Below are 9335 nucleotides of genomic sequence, written 5' to 3'. Positions count from 1 at the left end.
ATCTGAATCAACGAGTTAACTCTAAACACCTGCAAAAGATTCCTGAGGCCTTTAAAACTCCCAGCCTGGTTCATCACTCAAAACCCCAATCATGGGTAAGACTGCCGACCTGACTGCTGTCCAGAAGGCCACTATTGACACCCTCAAGCAAGAGGGTAAGACACAGAAAGAAATTTCTGAACGAATAGGCTTTTCCCAGAGTGCTGCATCAAGGCACCTCAGTGGGAAGTCTGTGGGAAGGAAAAAGTGTGGCAGAAAACGCTGCACAACGAGAAGAGGTGACCGGACCCTGAGGAAGATTGTGGAGAAGGGCCGATTCCAGACCTTGGGGGACCTGCAGAAGCAGTGGACTGAGTCTGGAGTAGAAACATCCAGAGATACAGTGCACAGGCGTGTGCAGGAAATGGGCTACAGGTGCCACATTCCCCAGGTCAAGCCACTTTTGAACCAGAAACAGCGGCAGAAGCGCCTGACCTGGGCTACAGAGAAGCAGCACTGGACTGTTGCTCAGTGGTCCAAAGTACTTTTTTCAGATGAAAGCAAATTCTGCATGTCATTCGGAAATCAAGGTGCCAGAGTCTGGAGAGGAAATGCCAAAATGCCAGAAGTCCAGTGTCAAGTACCCACAGTCAGTGATGGTCTGGGGTGCCGTGTCAGCTGCTGGTGTTGGTCCACTCTGTTTTATCAAGGGCAGGGTCAATGCAGCTAGCTATCAGGAGATTTTGGAGCACTTCATGCTTCCATCTGCTGAAAATCTTTATGGAGATGAAGATTTCATTTTTCAGCACGACCTGGCACCTGCTCACAGTGCCAAAACCACTGGTAAATGGTTTACTGACCATGGTATCACTGTGCTCAATTGGCCTGCCAACTCTCCTGACCTGAACCCCATAGAGAATCTGTGGGATATTGTGAAGAGAACGTTGAGAGACTCAAGACCCAACACTCTGGATGAGCTAAAGGCCGCTATCGAAGCATCCTGGGCCTCCATAAGACCTCAGCAGTGCCACAGGCTGATTGCCTCCATGCCACGCCGCATTGAAGCAGTCATTTCTGCCAAAGGATTCCCGACCAAGTATTGAGTGCATAACTGTACATGATTATTTGAAGGTTGACGTTTGTTGTATTAAAAACACTTTTCTTTTATTGGTCAGATGAAATATGCTAATTTTGTGAGATAGGAATTTTGGGTTTTCATGAGCTGTATGCCACAATCATCCGTATTAAGACAAGAAAAGACCTGAAATATTTCAGTTAGTGTGCAATGAATCTAAAATATATGAATGTTAAATTTTTATCATTACATTATGGAAAATAATGAACTTTATCACAATATGCTAATATTTTGAGAAGGACCTGTATTTAAAGAGAAGTGTTTGTGTTTATTTCGTGTGAATAGTGATTTATCTGCCAAAATAAGATCAAAGTTCCCCCACCATACGGCGGGACAGCTGATTAAACAGTGACATTAACGTCGTTTTGGTTAATAATTATCAATTATTAGTGATAATAACTAATAATAATAGTTAACTAATTGTAATCATTAAGTGCTTTGAGCCCATAATCACAACACCAGAGGACATCTCTGATTTCTATTACCAAGCAATGATTTTTGGTTAAGAAAACTACTTTCATGAATTATGATTTTTTATTATAATTTTTGATAAATATTCATCAATCAATAATCACAATACTTATAGTGTGCATGGAATTGATGAAAGGATCTGATCTGCTGACCTCAGAGAGTACTGAGGGTAAAATGGCTGCAGCAGATCAGATAGATAAGAATGGGCAGAACTGTTAAGATATTTAAACATCCAAAAGGATTTTAAAATATATTCAGAAAAGACAGAAATGTGCTCCCTTTTGCCTGTACAAGTTAAGAATTGGGCTGCTGCATTTTAAACTTGTTGCAAGTGTGCAATGGAGGTCTGACTGATTCCATAAAGAAGCACATTACAGTGGTCAAGCATGGATTTTATGAAACATGCATTACTGTCTCAATGTTTCTTGTAGACAGTATGGGCTTCAGATGCCCTAACTGAAAAAGCATTATTTGACAATTGCATTTACATGACTATTTCATTTAATGGAAGGGTCCATTTTTTTATTGCATTTGGTATATACTGTAAGTTGTCCTTTGACAGTGTCGGACCACGCTTTGCTGAATACTGGACCATTTACATGTTGCCAGACACCACCAGGCCTTCCAGCGTTATCGGCTATTTTGTATCCCAGGACAGTCCGCTACTAGAAATCCCAGCGGGCACCGCGACTGATAGGACGGGGACATCGCAGTTCTGATGCCACAGTCACCTATATAACAGAGTATGAGACGGCCCACCATTGCTTTTCAGCTTGGAACCGAGACGCGGTTAGCAGCATCTGAAGCACATCCTTCTGGAGAAGGAAATCCCACGTGGACTTTCATTAATTCTCCCCGTTGGCCATCGAGAAAACTAAGTGAATTAAGCTTACAGGAATAAGAAGGCTTGTAAGTTTTGAACTGTACTGATTGACGAAGTGGATTTAACACGTAACCAAAAAAACCACGGAGGTTTCAAGGAGACGGAATTGCCAACCTTGTTTTGGTTTTAGTCGACTGTTGACGGTCCGTGATACTGCTTTTCTGCCAAGGAAGCCAGAAGAAACGGACCATTTTACTCTGAGTTATCCATGGACGTGTGGAAACTCCCCAACCCGCCTTTTCTCTTCCCTCCTCTGGCCCAAGGAAGACTTCAACAAGCAAACTCCATTCGTTCCTTTTATTTCTTTATTAGGAAGAGCCTGGGCTGGATAGAGTAGGAGTTTAGTGTGATTTAGAATCGCCACTTATAGTCTAATGTTTTCTAAATTGTATGTGCATGCAACATTTTATTGAAACTTTGATTGCTGTTGATTTCTGAGGCCACCGAGACTCACAAGTTGTGTTTTTACTGTGCGAACACCTGAGCGCAGGTGCGCTGTGGAACTGGACTGCTATAATAACCTTATGGTGAAAATCAACCATTTTCTTTGTTTTCAACTTCATGTTTTATTAGTTTTCCAACCAACCGCCAAAGGTTTTACAACCCTTTGTGTGCTCGGACATCCCCAGCGGTGGGGGATGTTTTATGACTAACAGTAACTAAGCTACACTTTGGGAGTGGTCTCCCCAAGCTTCGTTCAACCATATTCCTTTTGCATTTTGCCATAACTGCCATAACTGCTGGTTTGATCTCATACACACTCAATGTTTTATTTTGTTTAGTTAGATATTTTACCCTTTTGTGTAGAACTTTGCGTGTTTGATTAGGTGAAGATTATTGAATCGGAAGAGCGAGTTGTATCAGGGCTGTTGATTTAATAAATATTCACGTAGATAAAGAGAAGGCGTTTGTGTTTATTTTGTGCAAGAGTGATTTGTCAGTCAAAATAAGGATAAAGTTCCCCACGTTTCGGCAGAAACGGTGGATTAAACAGAGACATCTAATAATAGTTATCAACTATTACTGAGAATTTAATAATTGTAATTATCAAAGGCTTTGAGCCACAATTACAACACCAGAGGACATCTCTGGTTTCGATTCATAAATGAGGATTTTTGGTTAAAAAATAAATTTTCTCAAATTATGATTTTTAATTATAATTCTTGATAAATATTAATTAATCATAATCCCAACAACTGCGAGATTCAGGTAGCTAATAATTCCTCTTCTTCTTCTTCCAGTTTTTTTTCATCTTATTCTTAATATTATTATTACTGTTTTATGTGGTTGTGGTTCAAAGAATCACTGATTATAAGCACACAATACACTCTGGTTAAACATACTTTATTAATATAAAATCTTTATATTTTACACACTTAACAAATAACTGTAGCACAGTATTGCATCGCCCTGTGTTTTTTCACTGGCTTTGTTCCTTGGTTCAGTGATCATCTTCTGAAGCAGGTTTAGGCTGTGGATAATAACATATGATACTTTTAATTCAATTAGCATTAAATGTGATATTTCATTCATAAACACATAATCATGTAATATCAGCTTTTGTGACTAAAACTTTAGTTTTTAACTCAATCCAACAATCTAACAGTGGTGGTTTATATCAAGCCAATCAAACATGAGTATGAGACAACTGAAACAGCCTAAATAATATGTTTCTCTATTTTGGAGATCATCCTAAAATAACTTCTGATTGGTGTTTTATCCTGCTCAGTGGGGCAACCACTGATTAAATATGTGTTTTCATTATGACCAGGTGTCCCTATGGATCCATGTGAAATTTAGACAGGGAAACTTACCTTGGGTTTGCCACATCTTCTGATCTTGTTGCCTAGAGAAAAAAAAGGGTGGAATTGTTTTATTTATGTCCCAAAATCAAAATATCTGTTTATAAGGTTCCTTCACTGACAGAAACAAAGGAAACTCAGTACCCAAGCCCCATAAACACAATGCTAATGTTTTCTCATTGCTTTTTATTAATGACTTTTTTTTAAACCAGGAAGCCTTTGCAGCAAAACACTGAGCTAAGAAAGGAATCCAAAATCAAACCCTCAGATGTCACTGATAACACTATTTTCTTCCTCATTATATCTATTTTAATGCCCGACCATGCAAACCCAGAACACTCATACATAATATTGAGAATAACCTACCAGCCAACAGAACAACGGAAAGGACCACAACAACCCCGGCAAAGATCAGTCCTCCAAATCGCAGCGTTTCGTAGTCTGTAAATTCACACAAAAACACATCACTAAATCATCACAGTTACACACTACATCTGTTACTCTATTATTAATTTCTATTTTTCTCTCTTTTAACTTCTGTGTTCTATCTTTCTTTTTCCTTCAATTGTACTTATATTTCATGATTTTTAACTCTTACTGGCAATGTATGCACCACACTGTTATGTAGACTCTTAGGTGAACAACTACTCACCATATACAAAGTCTGCGTCCCAGTCAGTCTGCGCAACTGAGGAGAGACAGATAAAGAAAACAGGCAGAAAACGTATAAAATTAAAAGTCTGGGTTTAACAACATTAAGATGCTGAGGCATGAACTTAAACCGGTGTTAAAAAAAAAAACCTTTATTGTGGTTGAATTAAAACAATTCTGCAGAATGGGCCAGAATTGCTTTACAGTGATGTAAAACACTTTTCACAAAAGCTAAATGGCAGCTGTTGCCACCAAGGGTGGCTCAAGCAGTTTATAGGTAGTTTTGTCCATTAATGAATTAAATTATCCTGTAAACATGCTTTTATATTTAAGTCTGACAAAACAGCGAAAATTATAAGAAATCTGTTATTGGACATTACATTTTCCGGGAACTGTATATACAAAAAAGGCACTTAGTGGGATCTTTACTGTTTTCAAAACTAAAACAAAGGTTACATACTGTGTTAAAAATATTTTCTCAGCATAAAATAAGTCACTTTAGGCTTCACCGATCTAAGTATTTAATAATCTAATCAAGACTTAATTAAATAGAGTTCAGATTGAATCAACTAAATACTACCTTTGGTGTCATTAGCTAGCTGTGATATTGTCATATTTGCTTCCACTGTGCCCAAAACAAGGAGCACATGACTTGTTTTGTTATTTTCCTGCATGCCTGCCCCAACAACACTTTGATTGGTGAGCACTTGAGCCCATTTTCAAAACCACCATTGTGAAGAGGTACTGTGGGGCTACAGGATGCTCACTGCTTTTTGTTCACCCCCAGTTTTTAAAGAAGCTCTTTGAAGAATGGTGTGTAGTAATGTAAGATTTATTAGTCTGAAAATCCAGCTGTCTGTGGTCCTGAGATTGTCATGAGATCATGTCACTGTACGGTGTCATGATAAAGTGTTTTTTCTTTTACTGTTGTCACGTAATAATGTGCAGCTTCACTCACCGTTATTGGAAGACATGGTGTATTATCTGTGTGAGTTCAGTTGACAAAACTGTAGGAACACAATACAATAAGTGAACAAAACTTTATTCATTTAACTGCTTACTGCATCTGGTGATTCAAGAATATCACAATTATTAAATGATTTATTAAAGATTTTTCTGATAATGCTGAGTATTCACTGCTGGCCTAATGTTTGAAAGCTTTTATCTAGGGGTAAATGTTGTTTAAGATGGCCTTCAATTTAAAATACAGCTACAGAACTGTTAAAGTTCATTAATTTCAACTTATTTATTTAAGATGAAAGCTCAGTGAAAGGCATGGAAATTCTATACGGCATGTGTCCTGACAATTTGACTCATTAGATTGCCTGCAGCAGAAACAATGTGACTGCCTTAATCTTTTCTGAGAATTTAAAGAGGCTAATGGTGTTATTGATCCCTTTCGCTACATTCCTTCTGCCGTTACCCTTGAACTACACACACACACACACACATGCACACACACACACACACACACACACACACACACACACACACACACACAACCTTGTCATTCAAGCTACATCTTTTGATCTATAATCATTAACTCCCACAGATTAACAGACTAACAGTTTTCTTGGCTGTCTCTCCATTTAGTTAACACATCTCACTGAATTATGGACTTCACTGCAACATGTATTATATGTCCTGGCTTTTTCCATTCACTAGTGAGCTTGTGAGGAGGTTACTCATTAATGCATCATAGCTCCAATATTCATTAACCTTGAACCTTGAGCAGACAGATAAAGGTTATAGATGGACTACGAAAGACTAGATGTGCCTTATAGCGCAGCATTGATACAAAGTGACCTTAACAAAGAAACACAGCAGAGCCCTGCAAAATTGTTTTCTAAAAAAAGTACTGATAAAAACTTCAAACTAATGTCTCAAATGTTATCTAAATCCAGTTTTTAACAAACACTTTATTTCCAAAGATATATGTCTGTCTACTTTTACATGTACATGAACTTTAATGACATCCTATTCTTAATCTATAAGGTCCAATTTGTTGTTGGACCCACCGTTGCCAGCAATAGCAACTTAACTATTCTCTAAACATATTCCACAAGGTTTAGGCGTGTGTTTATAGTTTGAGGAGAAAACCAGAATTGCAGCTTCTATTTTATTTTATCCCAAAGGTGTTCAAGAAGGTTGAGGTCAGGACTCTGTGCAGGCCATTCAAATTTCTCAACACCAAATTGTATACATTTGCAGCCATGGAAGTGATTGTAACAACAGAATTAATTGATCTGGTGGTGCGATCCAATACCTTCGGCAATATGGTGTTATGTATATTTAATACACAGAGCTCACTGGTTTAGAAAAATAACTTTTTTAAACAGATAAGCAAACAATTGTTGTTTTACACAAAATATTAGAGCAATATTATTAATAACTTGGTAGAAACTGGATCCTTCATTACACAGCTATAAAATGCACAAACCTGTGAGCACCTCAAGTAGAGGTTCGACATAATTTTTAGTGACAAGCATAGTTTATTTAAGAAATTTGCCTAAAAAGGTAGGAATAACTCACCAGAGCAGCTGAAGTCCTGTATTACCTCTGTGTGTGTGAAGGTGTGGGTGATCCTGTCTGCATTCCATCGTCCAATCTCCACCCCCTTACACTCACACACGCATGCAGACACACACACACATACAAACATACACAATTTTTCCACTCTTTCCACCATAATTCAGTTCAGCTGCTCAGTTACATATTGACAATGTCATAAACTTAGTGCAGATAAAAATGAGCAGCGCTAACCTTTGGAATTATGGTAGAAAAAAGTAGGATGTTACAGTTTGCGCAACAGAGAAAGCCATTGAGTGGTGCTTCTTAAACAATGCTTTCAAGCTTAAACATTCTCGAGAGAAAAATAGATTTTTACAGAACTAAAAGGAACAACACCACACTCTATTTAAACACATTTTTATTAATTTTTGCCAGACGCATATATCTTTGCTACACAACAACTGTTGTTGAAGATGAACACAGCATTAGTTGTACAGCAGTCTGTTCTCACTCTTTAATTTAGCTTGCATTAAACTACTTTTAATAAAGACTGACACATAAATAACATAGCTTTTAGGTAAAACCTCTCAAGCAGAGGACCATTCTTTAAGAGAATGTACGGTCATTTATAAAACCATGTTAGTGCAAAACAAATTAATAAAGGTAAAAGAAAGCTTCCCCTGCTTCAAAGAGCTTGCAGCACTAGAGTGTGAGTGGAGGGAAAGATAATCACAGCCTGCTGGAGACTGGTTAATCCTGGCGGAGCCAGTGATGTAGCAGTGCAGTAGATATGTGGAGAAGAAAGGCAGTGACACAGGCTGATGTGGGCACTCTGTCCACTTAAGGTGGCTAAAAAACAAACACACTACAGCGGAGGAGCCCGTGCAGATTCCTGCACACTAAAGAGTTGTGGCTGTTGAGATTGTCTTGTATAAAGCTCATCACGTCTACATGTAGAAATACATAAGCAAGGCGCATGTGATGTCTTCACAAATATGTACACTAAAGGATAAACATGCAGGGTCTGACTTTTGAAAAGAGTGACCAGGGCAGTGGCTTCGGGACAGCATTTGGTGGATGTGGCTGTTGTTATGAACAGACGTCAACATCTCTGTAAGGCATTTTAATTTTTGGGGGATTTTCATTATAACCAGTATCCAACTACTTGAAAAGGATAATGTAGCGAAAACAAAACTAACAATTAACCCCAAGCATGACATACATAAAAAGTGCTCCATACCTCTGTCCAGAAAAAATGATCTAACTTTACAGAGAAATCACTTCAAAACTGCTCATGAATATGAAAATACAGGGGTTGGACAATGAAATTGAAAAACCTGGTTTTAGACCACAATAATTTATTAGTATGGTGTAGGGCCTCCTTTTGCAGCCAATACAGCATCAATGCGTCTTGGGAATGACATATACAAGTCCTGCACAGTGGTCAGAGGGATTTTAAGCCATTCTTCTTGCAGGATAGTGGCCAGGTCACTACGTGATACTGGTGGAGGAAAACATTTCGTGACTCGCTCCTCCAAAACACCCCAAAAGTGGCTCAATATTTAGATCTGGTGACTGTGCAGGCCATGGGAGATGTTCAACTTCACTTTCATGTTCATCAAACCAATCTTTCACCAGTCTTGCTGTGTGTATTGGTGCATTGTCATCCTGATACACGGATATACTTTTGAACTCTGGTATGTCACCCATAATGTTGTGGTCATTTCAATATTTTGAGCAAAACTGTGCTCTTACCCTGCTAATTGAACCTTCACACTCTGCTCTTACTGGTGCAATGTGCAATCAATGAAGACTGGCTATCAGGCTGGTCCAATTTAGCCATGAAACCTCCCACACTAAAATGACAGGTGTTTCAGTTTCATTGTCCAACCCCTGTAGAAAC

Source organism: Girardinichthys multiradiatus, chromosome 18, assembly GCF_021462225.1.
Source record: "Girardinichthys multiradiatus isolate DD_20200921_A chromosome 18, DD_fGirMul_XY1, whole genome shotgun sequence".
NCBI lineage: Eukaryota > Metazoa > Chordata > Actinopteri > Cyprinodontiformes > Goodeidae > Girardinichthys > Girardinichthys multiradiatus.
The sequence above is the reverse complement of the archived record's forward strand: the minus strand, read 5'-3'. Positions refer to the sequence as shown.